The sequence below is a fragment of the Scyliorhinus canicula genome, chromosome 18 (genome assembly GCF_902713615.1).
Source record: "Scyliorhinus canicula chromosome 18, sScyCan1.1, whole genome shotgun sequence".
NCBI lineage: Eukaryota > Metazoa > Chordata > Chondrichthyes > Carcharhiniformes > Scyliorhinidae > Scyliorhinus > Scyliorhinus canicula.
In genome coordinates this window covers 88,607,103-88,627,844 of record NC_052163.1, presented here as the reverse complement: position 1 = coordinate 88,627,844, position 20,742 = coordinate 88,607,103, and the positions used below count along the sequence as shown (strand labels likewise).

General features: G+C 52.6%; 1 long non-coding RNA gene across 8 annotated transcripts in view; it reads right to left on the bottom strand.

Annotated features, from left to right (window-relative positions):
- Window positions 1–20,742, bottom strand: part of LOC119953319 — a 148,452-nt gene that overhangs the window by 67,132 nt on the left and 60,578 nt on the right. The gene's annotated exons all lie outside the window — the stretch shown is intronic.

Genomic DNA, 20,742 nt, shown 5'->3' with positions numbered 1-20,742 from the left:
AAAGTAACCCTTCCCCCATGGCCCATATTGTTATTGTGTTAATTCCCTCAGGATAAGGAATACATTAAAAAAAAGAGCTTTAACCTGCCAGCCAAAAGCTGATGGTGATGTGTGGAATGTAAAATGTCATTTTGTTCTGCTAGGCTAATTTGTTTTCCCCCTGATCGTTTGAGGTGTTTATCGGGAAGAGAGGCAATGGTTCTGGTGTCACAGCAGGGATCGATTGGTCACTTTGATTTGTCACTACAACTCGAGCAATTTGTAATCATTACTCCGTGACAATAAGTTCCTCCTCTGAAATTGTCTCCTTTCCTTTCACTCTCCCTCTCAACATCAGTGCCACATCAATGTGGCTCCAAAAACATAGGTTTTGCCTTTCCAAGTTGGCCAATGATCGGGTGAACCGATGAATTGGACGTTTAATCGGCAAAACAAAATAAAATCATCAGACCATAAGACATAGGAGCAGAATTAGGCCACTCGGCCCATCGAGTCTGCTCCACCATTCAATCATAGCTGATATTTTTCTCATCTCCATTCTCCTCCCTTCTCCCCATAACCCCTGATCCCCTTTTTAATCAAGAGCCTATCTCTCGCTGTCTTAAAGACTCTCAGTGGTTTGGCCTCCACAGCCTTTTGCGGTAAAGAGTTCCACAGATTCACCACCCTCTGGCTGAAGAAATTCCTCCTTATCTCCCTTTTAAAGATTAGTCCCTTTAGTCTGAGATTGTGTCCTCTGGTTCTAGTTTTTCCTACAAGTGGAAACATCCTCTCTACGTCTACTCTATGTCCAAAGCATGAAATAATCTGCCATAGAATTTTTCCGATGCCCTTGCAAGTTAAGAGAGGCAATTCGCATACACTGAATAAATTTAACACAAACACCCGAGATAGCAGACAGTCCTGTGGTATCATGATGCGCTGTGAACTCCGGTGGGGCGGGTTTCTAATCTTTGACAAAGGAAAAATCTTGGCCTTGTGTTAAACCCCGTAAACAAGGGGACCATGCCACTGGGATAGAAGAGGAGATTTATAAGAAGAGCTGAAAACCTCGCACAATTTCGTTCTTCAACTGAGGTGGCATGGTGGCACAATGGTTAGCACAGCTGCTTCAAAGCTGCAGGGACCCAGGTTCGATTCCGGCCTTGGGTGACTGTCTGTGTGGAGTTTGCATGTTCTCCCCATGTCTGCTTGGGTTTCCTCCGGGTGCCCTGGTTTCCTCCCACAATCCAAAATTTGTGCAAGTTGGGTGGATTGGCCACGCTAAGTTGCACCTCAGTGCCCAAGGAAGTGCGGGTTAGGTGGAGTTGCGGGGATAGGGCGGAGGCCTGGGTAGAGTGCTCTTTCAGAGGGTCGTGCAGACTCTATGGGAAAAATGGCCTCCTTCTGCACTGTGGGAGTTCATGATATTATGAACTAACACTTCAGTAATACAATTAGTTTTTTTTTATTTGTTCATGGGATCTGAGCATCGCTAACTCGGTCAGCATTAATTATCCTTGAGAAGGTAGTGGTGAGCTGCCTCTTTGAGCCAGTGAAGTCCCTGAGGTTTAGGTGCGCCCACAATGCTGTTATGGGTTTTGACTGAGCGACGTTGAAGGTGTAGGGGCGATTTTCAGCCCGCGATCATCATCAGGGAGAATGGCAATGCAGGCGGAATATTCAGAGAAATCAGGAAAAGCAATTCTAACTGGTGAGATTGTTTTCCAATTTCCCCCAGCCATCGCCAGGGCCGTCAGGAGATTCACACCCACAAAGGGCAGAACCTCATTAAAATTAATTATAAATTTCAATATTATTAACGGGCCACTCCACCGCATGATTCCCCCCTCACTAAATATTCATACCTCGCCTATGTGACGTTTACAACAGCTTTCTTTGAAAGTGGACCAGTCAAGGGGTTCCCTCCAGTGTTGCAAAGGTAAGTATAATGCCCCGGGGAGATGTACATGCCCGGGCAGTGTCCTGGCACTGCTCCGGCACGTTGACACTGCCACGTTAGCACTGCCAACCTGGCAATGTCACCTGGAAGGAGGTGCCAGGGGCAGAGCTAAGGGTGGACCCTCATGGGAGCCCCTTTGGTGAGTGGGGAGGGTAACAATTACGTGTGCTGGGAGGGGGAGAGTGGGCAGTGAGGGGGAAACTTGAATGAAGGGAGGGAGCAGCCACTGAAGGGGGGAACGTCCTTCACACAGTGGTGGGTGGGCAGGGGAAAGGGGGGGAGCAGCACTGGATTGGGGTGGGGGCAGCTAACGATACCTCCGTGGGATGTGGGGGGGGGGGTTGTGGATTAACATTTCTGTTCTGATTTAGGTATACCATAAAGGTGGAGCCTCAATCTCTGTGGAGACATGTACCGGCATCAACCAAACCCAATCATTTAGTTTCTTTAAAGAGGCTCAAAATTTGGAAAGGAAAATAGCTGTGCGACTAAGAGTTACATGCCAGTTTTCAGTCTGAGTCTAACACTCTGAAAAAATATGGTAAAATTCCACCCATAGTTCCAAGTCAAGCCAATGAGTGGCTTAGAGGGGGGTTTGGGTGCAGAGATGCTCCCAAGCATCTACTGCCTTTGTCTTTCTAGGTGGCAGAAGTTTTGGGTTTGGAAGGTGCAGTTTCATAGAATTTACAGTGCAGAAGGAGGCCATTCGGCCCATCGAGTCTGCACCGGCTCTTAGAAAGAGCACCCTACCCGAGGTCAACACCTCCACGCTATCCCCACAACCCAGTAACCCCACCCAACACTAAGGGCAATTTTGGATACTAAGGACAATTTATCATGGCCAATCCACCTAACCTGCACATCCTTGGACTGTGGGAGGAAACCGGAGCACCCGAAGGAAACCCACGCACACACGGGGAGGATGTGCAGACTCCGCACAGACAGTGACCCAAGCCGGAATCGAACCTGAGACCCTGGAGCTGTGAAGCAATTGTGCTATCCACAATGCTACCGTGCTGCCCGCAGTTGTAGGAACCTAGATGAGTTTTGCAGTGCATCTTGCAAATTTTACACACTGCCGCCTCTGTGCGTCAGTGGTGGGGGGGGGAATGAGTGCTGAAGGTGGTGGATGGGTTATTCAAGAACACCTGCTTATTGCACAGCACAACACCTTGCCTTCATCTTGCACTGTCGCGGTGAACTTGGAGACCACATGACTTCCTCGTCCAAGGTTTTGGTAAAACTCAGAGGCCATGTGACTCCCCAGTCAATGGGATCAGAGAGTACACAGATCTAGCTGGAGAGTGGGTCTTTAAAACTCAAAGTCAAGGTCTGGGCAGTAGGAGAGTAGGAGTTGTTGTTTTGCTATGTTATGTTAGTAAAATGGTTATTTGTACATAGTTTTCAGCCTGTAAATAAATAGCTATCCTTTTCATTCTCTGGTGATCGCTTGGTGTTTTCGTTATTACAAACACCATGGATTCTCCAGTACCTCAGCCGCATGTTTTTCGACGGCGTGTCGTTTGCTGGCGATGGGATTCTCCCTCCTCACTGCTTGTCAGTGGGAAGTCCCATTGAAGCTACCCCATACTGCCGGGAAACCTGTGAACGGGAGTTCACTACCAGCGGGAAAAGCGAATCCCAAGGGTTGGAGAATTAGACACCATAAAACTTCCCAAGAACTTCCCATAGGTGTTTTATGAAACAAATATCTCCCACTTTCTCTGTCTTTTAGCTTTGACAAAGGGTCATCTGGACTCTAAACATTAGCTCTCCTCTCTCCCTACAGACGCTGCCAGACCTGCTGCGATTTTCCAGCATTTTCTCTTTGGTTTCCGATTCCAGCATCCGCAGTAATTTGCTTCTATTTATGTTATTGAACAAGCTTTGACATTAAGTGATAAGGTTTTAGGACAGGTGACAAAAATCTTGGTTAAAGAGTCTGTTACAGCCTTCATTAAATGAGGAGAGGAAGGTAGGGAGGTGGGGGGCTGGATTCTCCCAAAATGGAGCTATGTTCCCAAGCCGGCTTAAATCCGCAGGGATTGCACTTCCGAGTTTCCTGAAAGTAATACAACCCGATTCACTTACCTTCAGGGGACTAGCTTCACACAGCTTTGTCTGCGGATACGGGCCCCCGCACATCGAGTTCCGAGGCTGCTCATGCACACGGCGGCCGAGCCGAGCGCCATGGCGGACTCAGACCGTGGACCAACACACCGAAACAAGTGTGTGTCCCCCCCCCCGCGATCGGCCGTGCGCCCAAGGATCTGTCTGGCCTGATCTCTCCCCCGGCTGCCCAGAAGGCCCCCGTCTGGTGCCCGATTCACCCCGCCCCCCACCAGGGCGAACCCGGACTGAGCACGCAGCCGCCTCGCGAGCACCCTGACCGTCCATACCAAGTTAGTTACACGCCGTTGGGAAACAGGCCGGTCGGGAGCGCAATATCGCTGGGTGGGTCGCTGGCAATGGCGCTGGGTCCGATTCCTTCGAGAAATTTGATTCTCCGCCCCCGCGCCAAACGTGATTTTGGCCCGGGGAGTTTTAGGGATGTAATCTAGAGTTTAGGGCCAGGATTCTTCAATTCCGCTGCTAAGTTCTGACGCCGGCGTCAAAAGCGGCGCAAGACACTTTGGCGCCAACGGGCCCCAGGCCCGGGTATTTACCCCTTCCTAGGCGGCTAGTACAGTGCCAGAGCTGCTCGAAAACCTGTCCGCCACAGCCGGCGCGGGTCTGCGCTTGCACGTAGTTTTCCGTCTCTGCGCCGCCCCCCCGGGCAATATGGCGGAGCCCTATAGGGGCCCAGCACGGAGGAAATAAGTACCCCTACGGAATTAGCCCACCGCCGATTGGTAGGCCCTGATCGCAGGCCAGGCCACCGTGGAGCCCCCCCCCCCCCCCCCGGAGTCGAATCATCAACCCCCACCCCCGCACCAGGACGGGTCCCGCAGCCAGAACTCCGAGGTCCTGCCGGGTGGGACCATACGTAACCCACGCTGATGGAGAATCGCCGGGGGGGGTGAGGGCTGCTATCAATGGCCCTGACAGGCGCGGCAGCGACAACGCGGGCGCCGGAGCTTCGGCACCGGAGAATCGACGGCCCGGCATCATAGCGACGTGGCACGAATCTCACACCCCCCCTGATGATTCTCCAACCCACCGCGGGATCGGAAAATCCCGGCCTAGGACCTGGATACCCGATGGTGTGTTGTCAATGATTGAATGATTAAAATCAAGGATGCACAAGAGGCCAGAATTCGATGAGTGCAGAACTTTCCGAGGGTGTAGAGCTAGAGGAGGTTAGTCCTCCTCAGAAAGGCTAGAATAGGGACAAGAGTAGATTTGAGAACAAGGATGAAAATTTTTAAATCAAGATTCAGCTGAACTAGGCGTTCAGTGGGAATAGATGAAGTGGACTTGGTGGGAGATAGGAGATGGCAGCAGAGCTTTCAATGAGTTCAAACTTATGGAAGATGGTCGGTTATCCAGAAGAATATTAGAATAGTTAAGTCTTAGTTAAGTCTTTGACATCAGCAAGTGGACAAGCTATGGCAGCACGGAGACATGCGGGCCGTAATTCTCCAGCTGTTGAGATCCTCTGGCGGGATTCTCCCATAATCGGCGCGATCGTTGGAACCTGGCACCAAAAATGGCGCGGATCACTCCAGTGCGCGCCCCCCCCCCCCCCCCCCCCCACCCAAACGGCGTAAAGTCTCAGGCCCGGAAAGGGCTAGTTGCGGCATGACGTCATTCGTGACGGAGTCACCCGCCTCGGACGCGTGGCGTCACAGCACAGGAGACCGCCCCCCCCCCCCAGAGAGCCGACAAGATGGCCACCCGCCGCGCAGCTCCGAGATTCCAGGAGCGCGACATCGAGGTGCTCCTGGACGCAGTAGAGCAGAAGAGAGAGGCCCTGTACCCCGGACACAGCTGCAGGGTTGCCCCACGCCTCAGCCGGCGCCTGTGGAGGGAGGTGGCAGAGGCCGTCAGTGCTGTGGTTGTAACACCAAGAACAGGCGCCCAGTGCCACAAGAAGATGAATGACCTTTTCAGGGCAGCCAGGGTGAGTACCCCCCACGCCAATGTGCGGCATACCTCCAGGTGCAACTAACCCTAACCCTAACCCTAGCCCTAACCCTAAACCTAACCCTAACCCTAACCCCACCTCGATGTGCGGCACACCTCCAGGTGCAACTGACCCTAACCCTAACCCTAGCCCTAACCCTAAACCTAACCCAACCCTCCCCGATGTGCGGCACATCCCCAGGTGCAACTAACCCTAACCCTATCCCTAGCCCTAACCTTAACCCCACCCCCATGTGCAGCACACCCCCAGGTTCAACTAACCCGCGCCCTAACCCTAACGCCCCCCACCCATGTGCGGCACACCCCCAGGTGCAACTAACTCTAACCCTATCCCTAGCTCTAGCCCTAACTCTAATGTGCGGCGGACCTCTGCCAATATACGCACAATTGTTAGCCTGCATGTATATCCCTGCCTAACACTGTTACCCTTTATTCCTGCAACCTACCCGCCCGCCCCCCACAGGAGAAGCGCGCACATAACAACAGGGAGTGTGAGAGAACCGGAGGGGGCCCAGCTGATGGGAGACCACTCACCGTTCATGAGGAGAGGGCCCTGGAACTGGCAGGCGGACCCAAGGACCGGGAAGTTGCCGATGCAGAGGTCGGGGGCTCACCACCAAGTGAGACCCCCCATGGCCCATCCCCCTTCCCCCATTTCCCCCTCCCCCATATCCCCCATATCCCCCCTCCCCCATATTCGCCATATTCCCCCCTCTCCCATATTCCCCCTCCCCATATTCTCCCACATATCCCCCATATCCCCCCTCCCCCTATCCCCCTCCCCATATCCCCATAACCCCTCCCCCATATCCTCTCCCCATATCCTTACATCCCCCCATATCCCCCTCCCCATATCGCCCCTCCCCATATAGCCCCTCCCCCATATCCTCCCCCATATCCTCACATCCCCCCTTCCCCATATCCCCCTCCCCCATATCCCCCCTCCCCCATATCCCCCCCAATACCCCATAGGTTCCCCCCTAATACCCCCTCTCCCATATCCCCTCTCCCCATATCCCCCCTCCCCCATATTCCCCGATCACCGCCTGTGTGTCTAACCATGCTGCTGTAGTGTGTATTGCAGGAACAAACATCGAGGCACCCGTCCCCGCGGATGCCGACCGCCCCCAGGACGCCCCGGGCGGCCACGAAACAGGGAGAGATCCGTCCCCTCCGGCAGGCGACGCCCCCAGGATGCCCCAGGGTGGCCATGAGACAGGGAGAGACCCGTAGAAACAGGGAGACAACGCCGCCGTCTCATGCGAGTGCGGCGAAACAGGCATGGGACACCCAGCGACGAGGGGGGCAGCAACAGGCCCCCGTCGCAGCCGAGCCAGGACACCCCTACCCAGGACACCCCTACCCAGGACACCACTACCCAGGACACCCCTACGCAGGACACACCTACCCAGGACAGCCCTACCCAGGACAGCCCTACCCAGGACACCCCTACCCAGGATACCCCTACCCAGGACACCCTTACCCAGGACACCCTTGTCATAATATCCACTCATGTGTATCATGAGATGCCGACAGGCAGTGATCGACACACAGGATAACCAACGAACACACACGACACAGAACAACCAATCACCAGACAGGACACCACCACTATAAAGCCCACAGGGCATTAAGGCTCTGCCTCTCTCACAGCACACGGCCAGTGAGATAGTCGCAGTGCACAGGCCAATGAACATCATCACCATGTGATAGAGAGCTAGTCTGGTCAAGCCAGTAGGAGGTTATCAGTTAGGTTAAAAGAGTGTCAACCCACAGCAGATTATGTACAGCAATCAACAGGTTCAATAGAACAGTGTTGGACCATCTCCTGTGTCGGAAGCCTGTTTCTCGTTTTACTGCATCCAGTTGCAGTCGATGTTATGCCAACACGGATAACACATCAACCCCTAACCGGGACACCGACACACATGACACCGACACACAGGGGACAGGAACCGCAACTACAGGGGACCATGAATTCTGGGTCAGACGATGAGCATGACACTATGCCATTGCTACATCCAACACCCTCAACCATCGCAGAGACACTCACCTCGGTTGGGCATGTTAGCGATGAGGCTTCTGGTACACTCACTAGTGCGCACAACACAGCTGTACCGGTACTGCAGGTGGAGGTAGGATCAGCCGTGGGGCTGGGCGGTCGGAGGGCAGGCTGGCCCCAGCAACCATCTGCTTGTTACCACAGCCACCCATAGACCCGATGCAGTCACGGACCCAGGGACGATCGAAGGGGTGACGGCCGATTTCCACCCGCGTCGAGGAGCTGTGTGTTGTGCCGGTCATGCGTGCCACCCACGCCGAAACCGCACAGGTGGCGTCCACGGTTGAGGCAATGGGTGCGACGGTGTCAGACCTGGGGAGCAGTAAGCAGGCCTGGGGCTTTCGATGCAGGCGGAGTCTGTGGCCCAGGACATGGCTGCCCTCTCACAAGAAGCCATGAGCCAGAGCCAGCGGCAGATAGCAGTGGCACTCAATGCCATGGTCCAGTCTCAACAGTCCATTGCTGGGGGCATCAGTGCCATTGCCCAGGTGCTGGCCGGCGTCGCCCAGACACAGACAGGGATGGCCAACTCCCTGAGCTCCATGGCTGCAAACTTGCAGACCCTTGTTGATACCAGGGCAGGCCTCCAGGACTGGCAGCGCCAGGTGTCGGGGGAGCGTCGGATGGCCGGTCCCTTTGTACCCCCGACCCATGTAAAGGCCCGGGGGCCATCGGGCACCCCGAGGAAGGAGGAGGTGCTGGGGCCCATCCCGGGTCCCCCTGTCGGATTCCCCCCCTTCCGTCCAAGGTGCATCTGGTGGGCAGCAGGCAGGACAGGCTGGCAGCTCGCCATCCCAGTCACCCGAGCTGCAGCCTGGGCCATCTAGGCCGGGCCGTCCCAAGAAACGGCCGCCAAAGGGATCCCGAGTCACAGGGCAGGAATCACAGGAGTCCACCTGCAGTTCTGCTGTACCGTCTGGGGAACCACCTAGACGTAGTCATAGGGCCCGTAAGGCCAAAAAATTAGACACTGAGTAAGTTGCCATGGGTGCAGGGCACAGACGAGTTATAGGGGCTAAGGCACGTGTATGGACTGTTTGTTATTAAAATCACTTTCACACGTACAGAAGCTGCCTTTGTGCTCTGTCCGATGCTTGCAGGGATGTGGTGTGCGGTGAGCGCCAGTGTGTGTGTGAGGGGTGGTATTACGTCGGCCCCAGGTGAGTGTTCCACCCCCCCTCCTCGCGGGTCGCCCTCGCCATCCCCCTGGGCAGAGGACGGGACCGTGCGCTGCAGTGTCACGGCCGCAGGCAGGGTTAGTCTGGGTGGAGGGTGGTACTGTGGCCATGGGTCAGACATTGTCCAACAATGTAGAGCCAGGAGCTCATCGCAGAGCGGGTCGCCATCATCCTCCATGGCCTCATAGACACGCTTCCACCGGCGACCGTGTGAGCCCGGCCCGTTGTGCCACAGGTGGATGTGCAATGGAGGGGTGGTGTGCATGCGGGTGGGGTTGGGTGGTTGGTGGTGGGTGGGTGGGGGGCTGAGTGTGGTTGGTTTTGGGTGGGTGGAGGGGTGGTCGGTTGGTGCCGTGGTGTGCAGTCTGTGCCCATACTCGGCGATTCGCACGCCCCCCTAGTCAGTGAACCGGGCGGCTATCAGCCTGTCCTGTGCCCGCTGGCCCAGCTGGTAACGATGGGCAGCCTCCCGCCCGTCTTTCCTGACCATTGCCCCAATCCTCCTCATCTGGGGAGGTCTGCGCTTCGTCTTGCTGCTCCTCCCCTTCCCCCTCCTCTGCCTGTGGCACATCGCCCCTCTGCTGGGCTATGTTGTGCAGGGCGCAGACCACAACGATGCAGCCGACCCTATCTGGCGGGTACTGGAGGGCCCCCCCCAGAGCTCTCCAGACACCTTAAACACATTTTCAGCAGCCAAAAGCACCTCTCTATCACACCCCTGGTTGCTGCATGGGCATCGTTGTAGCCGTTCTCCGTGTCAGTCTGTGGCCTCCGTATAGGCGTCATCAGCCACGACCGCAGCGGGTAACCCCTGTCGCCCAGCGTCCAGCCACTCAGCCAGGTTGGTGTCCCTCGAACATCCTGGGGATGTAAGACTGCGCCAATACGTATGAGTCATGACAACTTCCCGGGTACCGGGCGCAGACGTGCAGGGTAGTCATGCGATGGTCGCAGACCACCTGAATATTCATGGAATAGGTCCCCTTCCTATTGGTGAACACGGCCCTGTTATCTGCAGGTGGCCGCACGGCGACGTGCATCCCATCAATCGCGCCCTGGACCATGGGAAAGCCGGCCACAGCAGCAAAGCCCACAGCCCGGGCATCCTGGCTGGCCCGGTCCGCAGGGAACTGGACGTAGCGGTCCGCAATGGCATATAGGCCATCTGTCACTGCCCGGATGCACCGGTGCACCGATGTCTGTGAGATACCGGACAGGTCCCCACTTGGTGCCTGGAATGATCCCGTGGCATAAACGTTCAGGGCCACCGTAACCTTGATGGACACGGGGAGAGGGTGTCCTCCCCCAGTGCTACGGGGTGCCAGGTGTGCCATCAGGTGGCAGATGTGTGCCACGGTTTCCCGGTTCATCCGAAGTCTTCTCCTGCATGCCCGGTCCGTGAGGTCCTGGTACGATGAGCGGGACCGGTACACACGCGGCCTCCTCGGGCATCTCCGTTGCCGTGGCGCCACAACATCCTCCTCCCCCTCCTCCTTCTGCTCCTCCTCCTCCTCGTCCTGTCGGGCAGGCGGCCGTCCAGATTGGACGGCGGGGGCGGGATTCACGCCGACCCACATAAACACAAGATGCTGATCACTAAGGAACAGTCACTCAGTACATATTTTAGGAAGAGGTGAGACCGAGAGCAGAGATTCCATAAACTGGCAGGTATGGTCCTCCTTAATAGGGCTCCATGTATGTTTGGAAGCTCGTGTACTCAACATTTGCATTGAGACTTTAAGGTAGAAAAACATTCCAAGGCTATTCAGAGAGGTGTAATTTGAAAAATAGATGCCAGCCAAGAAGATAATATTAGGAAGGGTGGATCAAAACTTGGGCAAAGAAAGGGGTTTTAAAAAGAGTCCGGGAGGAAAAGATGAAGTGGGAAGGTGGAAGGGTTGAGGAAGGAAATTCCGGGGCACAGGGCCTAGTCAGCTGAAGGCATGCGGGGGCGGGGGGGTGCAAAGGAAGGAGTTGGTGCTTTAGAGATCAGAATCAGAATAACAGGGAAGATCATCTTATATGGAAGAGGATACAGAAGCAGGGACGTGTGAGGTCATGATGGGTTTTCAAACACAGGAGGAGAATTTAATTTTGGGACTTTGGAGGAACTAATGTAGGTCAGTGATGGGGGCTCGGCAGATTTCCTGGGCCAGTGTGATTTTAGTGGGGGAGGTATTTTGTTTGGTGCCAAATGTACAAGTTGTCACCAGTCAGGAGGTCTGAGTCCCATTCAGGATTGGTCGTCAATAAAATCTTGTGGCCAGGCAGTGAGCACCAAATGGTCATCCCCCTGCAACTCATCTGTCTCCTGCAATCGATAAACACAAATTGGTTTGCAGTAAGGCCCATGACAAGCGGCATGGGGCTGTGTTAGTTGGTGCAGTGTAAAGAAGCACTTTCACAGACTTTATTAATGAGCACAAAAACTATTTCTGAACAAGAATTGTTCAGCAGCTTCATGGTTGCAGCTAGTTCTCAAAATGTCTCTTGGCATAGGAGCTTCTCTCACCATGGGGTGATTGCACACTCTGAGTCTCGAATGGTCACACAGGCCATGTGACCCTTACTCTATTGTTGCCCTTTCAGGGACAATCACCACAAGCCTCCCCCTTTGAGTCCTTTGTACAATCTTCGATAACTGGGCCGGGATTCTCCCCTACATGGCGGGGTGGGGGGTTCCGGCGTCTTGGAGTGGCGTCAACCACTCCGGCGTCTGGCCTCCCCAAAGGTGCGGAATTCTCCACACCTTTAGGGGCCAAGCCCTCACATTGAGGGTCTAGGCCGGCGCCGGAGTGGTTGCCGCTCCGCCGACCGGCGCGAACGGCCTTTGGCGCCACGCGAGCTGGGGCCGAAAGGCCTTCGCTGGCCGGCGGAACTCCGCGCATGCACCGGTGCGTCAGCGACTGCTGACGTCATACCGGTGCATGCGCAGGGGAGAGGGTCTCTTCCGCCCCGCCATGGTGAAGACCATGGCGGGGCAGAAGAAAAAGAGTGCCCCCACAGCACAGGCCCGCCCGCTGATCGGTGGGCTCCGATCGTGGGCCAGGCCACTGTGGGGGCACCCCCCGGGGTCAGATCACCCCGCCCCCCCCCCAGGACCCCGGAGCCCGCCCACGCCACCAATACCGCCGGCACCAGAGGTGTTTTGATTCCCGCCGGCGGGAGAGGCCTGTCAGCGGCGGGACTTCGGCCCATCACGGGCCGAATCACCACTGGGGGGCCGCCGACTGGCACGGGGGGCCCACCGATCGACGCGCCGCTATTCCCGCCCCCGCCAATTCCCGGGTGGCGGAGAATTTGGCCACAGCGGGGGCGGGATTGAAGCCGGCCCCGGGCGATTCTCCGACCTCCCGAGAGGTCGGAGAATTCCGCCCCTGATTCACTCAGTCGTAAATATTAAGTAAACATTTCCATGAGTTGGACAATTATACATCAAGTCTTGGAAGGGGTTTCCTGATTCTTGTACAGCAACGTAATTCTTTTGGCTGAGATGCTTCCACAGGATCAAAGTTGACAGGAACTGTGATAACAGGCATTTCTTCTGGCACAGGCGATTCATCACTATTTGCTTCTACGGAGAAAGCAGTTATGTCGATCGTTGGTCGATCAGATATTTGGGTGCTAACAGGTGGGAAATCATTTCTTGATGGCAAGATTGGCTGCTGGAATATCTCTCTACTCAAGTGGTCCACGTGTTTGTAAACGATCAACCCCTCCACATCCACTTGATATGAAAGGGGCTCCAGTCTTGCAAATGATAATTCTGGGGATTCAGCTTGATCCACTACTGATGCTTCTCACGTTTATGGCTTCATCTACATAAACAATCGTGCTGTACTATGTGAATCATGGCTTGCATTCTGATCACTTTGGCTGGCACCTACCCTCCCTGGCCTCTTTGGAAACACGAAGCTCAGTCTCATTCTGAGATATTTCATTCGGATTTCTGCTGGTGGAATTCCTGTTGCTGCATGTGTCGTGGTACGATAGCTAAGGTGGAACGTGAGATTTTAGTTTCTAAAATTCCTCCTGACAGTTTCTTTCGGCCAGACGTGAAAGTTAGTCCGTTTGATGCTGGGTGGTAAGCCGCAGTTCTAATGTGCTGAATACCATTTCGAGCGGTGAAGGTTTGAAACTCACCACTTGTGAATACGGTTCCATTGTCTGAAACCATGACTTCAGGTAATCAGTGAGTTTAGAAGTATCGGCGTGATCTTTCTATCTCAGCATGCGATGTAGGTGACTTCACCTCAAAAATGTCTTTCCACTTAGAGTGTGCATCAGTCACATGCAAAAACATTGTGCCCTGGAATGGGCCAACATGATCGATATGGATTGATACCCTTGGCCGGTCAGGCCATTTGCAAGGGTGCATTGGGGCTGTTGCAGACAATCATAGTTGCAATTGGCACTGTTGACAATGCTTGACTAACTTCTCGATATCTGCATCAGTACCAGGCAACCACACATAACTCCTGGTAAGCATCTTCATTTTAGAAATGCCAGGATGAGCACTATGTAATTCAGCCAGGAGCAACTCTCTCCCCGAAACAGGAATGACTACTCTTTCTCCCCAGAACATGATGCAATCCTGACAACACATTCTTGCGGGTAAAGAAAGGTTTAATTTCCTCAGAAACTGCCTCATTTTTCCATCCTACAAGCATTTTGTCGCTCACTTTGGACGGAAGGGGATCTCGATTGGTTCAGTTCCTGATCTGCTTCACCGTGTCCAAACAATTTTATGCCGTGATGATTTCTTGTGGCACTGGAATACACGTGCGACTTTCTTGCAAGGGTAGGTGGCTAAGAGCATCCGCATTCGCTATGAGCATTCCAGGTCAGTGCTTGAAAGTATATTCATAGGCAGACAGAATGAACACCCACAGCTGAATTGTTGGCGAGGCAATCGAATTGTCCTCTTTAAGAGACCCAAGAGCGGTTTGTGGTCAGAAATGATGGTAAAGTGACTTCTAGGTACGTACTGGTGGAATTTCATGATGCCAAAGACTATTGATAATCTCAATTTGTGAGTAGCCCTTTTCAGCCACTGGGAGGGGTCTTGACACATGCCCGATCCGTCTTTTAGAGCTCTCGTCCATCTCCTGGGACAACACTGCACCAACACCATATGGAGGTGAGTCGCAGGCCAATATCAGTTCTTTAGATGGGTCAAAGTTTGAGGAATGCAGAAATTGCTTTACTCTATTGAAAGCTTCCTCCTGGCGAGACTTCCAAGACCAACTATGGTGTTTCTTTAACAGACTTTGCAAGGAGGCCAATACCCTTGATAAGGAACACCCATAGTAGTTTACCATCCCCAAACACGATAGGAGTTCAGTTGCCTGTGCGGGCAGGTGCCTCCTTTATCCCCTTGACCTTGTCTTCTACGGGGTGTAATCCTTGTGCATCTACACGATGCCCCGGGAGGTCACCTCAGTGTGTTGGAAGGTGCACTTCTCTTTCTTGAGGTGCACTCCAGCCTCCTAAAATCTCTTTAACACTTCTACGTTTGTCAGACGCTGGGCCTCTGTTGATCTAGTTATAAGGGTAACATCAAAGTATACTGCAATCACGGTAGCCCCTGTAGCTTCATTTGTCCTTTGGAATATCGCACATGCCAAAGGCACATCAAAAGGCATACACAGTAGCATGGTGGTTAGCACAGTTGCTTCACAACTCCAGGATCACAGGTTTGATTCCCGGCTTGGGTCACTGTCTGTGCAGAGTCTGTACGTTCTCCCCGTGAACAAAGAACAAAGAAAATTACAGCACAGGAACAGGCCCTTCGGCCCTCCCGGCCTGCGCCGATCCAGATCCTTTATCTAAACCTGTCGCCTATTTTCCAAGAATCTACTTCCCTCTGTTTCCGCCCGTTCATATATCTGTCCAGATGCATCTTAAATGATGCTATCGCGCCCGCCTCTACCACCTCCGCTGGCTAAGCGTTCCAGGCACCCACCACCCTCTGCGTAAAAAACTTCCCACGCACATCTCCCTTAAACTTTCCCCCTCTCACCTTGAAATCGTGACCCCTTGTAATTGACACCCCCACTCTTGGAAAAAGCTTGTTGCTATCCACCCTGTCCATACCTCTCATAATTTTGTAGACCTCAATCAGGTCCCCCCTCAACCTCCGTCTTTCCAACGAAAACAATCCTAATCTACTCAACCTTTCTTCACAGATAGCACCCTCCATACCAGGCAACATCCTGGTGAACCTCCTCTGTACCCTCTCGAAAGCATCCACGAGAGTGTCTGCGTGAGTTTGTTCCGGGTGCTCCGGTTCGTGTCGCGTCTTTTCGTCCGACGTCACTTCGTCCAACGACACTTCGTCCACGTCTTTTGGTCCAACGTCTTTTTGTCCGCACGTCTTTTGGTCCTACGTCTTTTTGTCCGATTATTTTTTTTGTCAAAGACTTTTTGTAACTTGTCCAATTGTAACAATTGTCCAATTGTTGTCCAATTGCAAATAGAAATCAAGGTATAATATCTTCAGTAATGCACATAGCAAGGTATAATATGTAATAAAGGATTTTTATTACCGGTCTCTTTCCTTTAACGAGCCTCGTTAAAGGATAGTTATTATCGTTATTCATACGAATTATTTTTTGACCAATTGAAAATTATGCAACCTAATGCAGATCCGATTAATATCATGGCAGATTTCGAAGTTGCAGTTCACAAGGCAATTAATTCATCATTCCTTAATTCATCTGTCGTGGCATGTTTGTTTCATTTGAGCCAATCAGTGTTTCGAAAAATTACAGATTTAGGCCTCAAAGGAAAATACAATACAGACTCTGAATTCTGTCTTAAAATTCGATGTTTTTCAGCATTAGCTTTCCTCCCCGTTGAAGATGTCGAAGAGGCTTATGAAGATTTGATAGACGATGAAGAAATACCTGCTGAATTCATCGTTTACTTCGACTTGACTTACATTGGCATTGTGAGAGGACGTGGTGCTAGATGAAGGAGAGAACCACCTACATTCCCGACAGCTGTATGGAATGTTAATCAGCGTGTTCTTCAAGATCTACCGAGAACAAATAATGCTGCTGAGGGGTCTCATTCTGCGATAAAGCGTTCGGCGGGTGGAGCTCATTTGAATATTTGGAGGTTAATCAAAACTCTGAAGGAAGAGGAAGGGTTCATAATAGGCAAAAGGCTCAAATTCTTCGGGGAGATCAGTCGACTTCATGTACGCGATATAAAAAAATAACTGAACGCCTCAAAAGATTGGTCATTGAATATGATCCAACAACAAAAATTGATTTTTTGAGGAATGTTGCATATAATTTGCATCAATTTTAAGTGATATCTTATCTAAGTGATATGCTATCTTTCGGGAATTTTAAGTAATTAGTAAACTTTTAGATTTTTTAAATACATTTTTCATCTGTATTTTACTTGCATTTTATCAATAAAATTCTCATAATAAATTATTAGTTCTGTGAATCTATCATTGAAGATATTATACCTGGTTTTCTACGGAGTTTATTTGTAATTGGACAAAAAGACGTAGGACCAAAAGACGTGGACGAAGTGACATTGGACGAAGTGACGTCGGACGAAAAGACATAGCACCCTCCGGTTTCCTCCCACAGCCCAAAGATGTGCAGGTTCAGTGAATTGGCCATGCTAAATTGCCCTTAGTGTCCAAAAAGTTTGGGTGGGGTTACTGGGCTACAGGGATAGGGTGGAGGTGTGGGCTTAGGTAGGGTGCTCTTTCCAAGGGTTGGTGCAGACTCGATGGGCTGAATGGACTCCTTCTGCACTGTAAATGCTATGATTTTATGATTCTACATGTACTGGAACAGGCCTTTGTGTGTGTTTATCGTGACATATGTCTGGGAAGCATCATCTAATTCAAGTTGCTGGTATGCGTGACTCAAAGCAAGCATTGTGTCAGATTAACCTCCTGCCAGCTTTGCATACATGTCTTCATGTATTCTCGGGATTGGATTTTTGTCCAGCTTGGCAGCCTGTTAACTGTTTATAATTGCTGAAAATGGGGATGGTCTTGTCTGGTTTCATATGGGGACGATAGGCGCCGCCCATTCTGAGAACTGAACTGGCTGGTTAATGTCTAATTCTTCCAACCTGTTTAACTCAGTGTCCGCACTCTCTCGTAAGGCATATGGTCCAAGTCTTGCCCTAAAGAATTGTGGAGCCGCCTCTGGATCCACAAAAAGCTTGTAGCCCTTCAATTTTGCCTCATTTATCACAGAAGACGTTCTTGTATTTTCTTATCAGTTTGGGCAGTCACCATTTTGCATTTGAAAAATCTTGGCCTAATTCAATTTGATTTATTGACTTGGCCCTTCACCCCTCACTATTGTCACTGGGAGCTGGGCAGATTAATTGAAATTATTTCCCACTTCATGGCTGCTTCAGCAGTTTTGGCACCACGGCTGGCTGCAGGTTCCCCCCCATAACTGGTGAAGGGTGCCATTTTGTCTGCTCTCCGGCTCTTGTTCACCTTTTTCAAGGGCTTTCTATGACCAGCGCCATTTCCATTGCTGTTTAAAATTTATGTCGCCCCCTGCAAGCAATCTGCATTGAATGGCATTGTTGCTCACACCACAGACTGACCCATCCCATAACATGTCATTTAGGGGGCTCAAAAATCTCAATACTCTTATAATTACTTAAGTGTAGCAATGTAAGATGGCAATGGTTCTCCAGGGGCTCTGACCCTCAAATTAAATTTGAATCTCTGGAGTATGACTGATGGTTGAGGGGCAGGTTTCTCCCGTACCCGGCGGGGCGGGGGGTCCCGGCGGGACGAAGTAGCGTGTACCACTCCGGCATTGGGCAGCCTCAAAGGTGCAGAATCCTCTGCACCTTTAGGGGCTAGGCCTGCCCTGGAGTGGTTGGCGCCCCGTCAGCCGGCATGGAAGGCCTTTGGCGCCATGCCAGCCAGGGCCAAAGGGTCTCCGCCGGCCAGCGCTGGTCCGCGCATGCGCGGGAGAGTCAGTGGCTGCTGACGTCATTCCCCGTGCATGTGCAGGGGTGGTTCACCTACGTGTCAGCCATCGCGGAGGACCACAGCGGCCGGCGCGTAGGAAAATAGTGCCCCCACGACACATGCCTTCCCGCGGATCGGTGGGCCCCGATCGCGGGCCAGGCCACTGTGGGGGCACCCCCGGGGCCAGATCGCCCCGCGCACCCCCTAGGACCACGGAGCCTGCCCGAGCCGCCAGTTCACGCCGGTAAGGGACCTAGTCCAATTTACGCCGGCGGGACCTGCATAGAACAAGCGGGACATCGGCCCATCGCGGGTTGGCGAATCGCCGGGGGGGGGGCTGCTGTGAGCGGCAGCTGACCGGCGCGGCGCGATTCCCGCCCCCACCAATTCTCCGACGCCGGAGAATTCGGCAGCCAGCGGGGGCGGGATTCACGGCGCCCCCTGGCAATTCTCCAACCCAGCAGGAGGGGGTCGGAGGATCCCGCCCAAAACGGGAGAAATCGTAAAGCTGCCGTAAAACCCGGGCGGGTTTTACGGCAGCGCGCCCCTTCCCGACCGGGGACCGATTCTGGTCCCCGGTCGGGGCTAGCAGCCCGACGACGTAGGCTCCGGCAAGACGGGCTTAACGAAAATCGTTAAGCCCGCTTGCCGGAGTTAGCGCCGGCTGACGCGTCATATGACGTCAGCCGCGCATGCGCAGTTTGGAAGACTTCAACCCGCGCATGCGTGGGTGACGTCATCGCGTTTTTGCGCGAAACCCGCGCATGTGCGGGCTGGGTTGCCCCTCAGCCGCCCCACGAATGGATACTGCGGGGCGGCGGAAGGACAAGTAGTGCGCGGGCATCGGGCCCGCTGCCCGCGATCGGTGCCCACCGATCGCGGGCCCATGGCACCCTTGGCACGGCCGTGGTACGGTCGTGCCAATCGGTGCCATGGTTATTAATAGCGAGCTAGTCACGCCGTTTTTACGAACGGCAAGACCAGGTGTGTTTGCCGTTCGTAAAAACGGCGTAAAGGGCTGGGACTTCGGCCCATCTAACAGCTGAGAATCGCTGCCGGCCGTAAAAAACGGCGGCAGCGATTCGGGTCGGGACTTCGGCGGGGGGGGGGGGGGGGGGAGAATAGCGGGAGGGCGGCAAAAATGTCGGGAAGGCCCTCCCGCTATTCTCCCACCCGTCGTGGGGGGCGGAGAATTTCGCCCTATATGTCTGAGATCCTTAAAATGTAGGAGAATTGCTTCTTACTTCACCTCCTCCCCAATTGCATTTGCTTGGAAATAATAGCCAAGGGGCTCGACATATTGTATCCAGTCCTCTGTAAAGGAGTCAAATGGGTCTATTTGCCAAAAGAGAAGCATTCTGGTGCGTACTTTCTTTTTTCAGACTTTGATTAAAACAGGGTACTTACAGGTGTCGGGCCAGAGGCAGTGTTAGGATAATTTATCCTTGTAGCCAGATATAAAGATGCACTTTCACAGATTTCATTAATGTGCACGAATAGCATTTATCAATAAAAATTGTACTGCAGTCGAATGGCTGTAGCTAGTTCGCAAAATGTCCCGCCTAGGAGCCTCCCTCACCGTGGGGTGGTTTCATACTCTGAGTCCCGATTGGTCACACAGGTCATGTGACCTTTAATCTGCTGTGTTGCCCTTAAAGGGACAATCACCATAGGCAGGGTGGAGTTAGTTTAGGCTTGGGGCAGGGGAGGGCATGAGAAAAAGTTGACAAAGAGCTGGAAGATTTTTATGATTGTCCTATACGTTTCGTGGATTAGACCTGGAACAATGGGACTGGCAGGCAAGTTGCTGTAACAGTTGCAAGACCCTGATTCACATAACTAAATAGCCCTTGGTTAGGATGTGTGCACCCTTTTAAAGATTAGCCTGAATGTTGAGTGTGGTGGATAAATGGATGCATGTGATCTCCTCGAGATCTTCAACAGCCAATTTTTCAGGTTAGGAAATGGGGATCAGCAGTGGCAAACCTCCCTTGCGAACTTTATTTGTTACTTCTTGATTTGTGGGGCAGGTGGTGGGGTAGTGCTAATGACACTGGACTAGTAATCCAGAGGCACAGGCTAATATTCGGGGAGCGAGGTTCAAAACTCACCATGGCAGCTGGTGGAATGTAAATTTGCTAAATAAAATCAGTAATGATAAAGCTTGTCTCAATAATGGTGATCATGAAACTGTTGTCGATGGTGATAAAGACACAACTGGTGCCCTTTCGGGAGGGAGATCTATCATCCATACATGCAACTCTGAACCTAGCCACAGCAATGGTTGACTCGAAACTGCCGACTAAAATGGCCTGGCAGATCACTCAATATAGGGCAATTAGGAATGGGCAACACCACTTGCTAGTGGTGTCTACAACCTATGAAAGAATAACTTTTTTAAAAATGTTGAATTTTTCACTTCAGTGGGACTCTCAGTGGCATCGTATTAAGTGCAGTGTCAGCTTGGTACTGATGCTGCTTGATCATTGTTGAAGTCCCA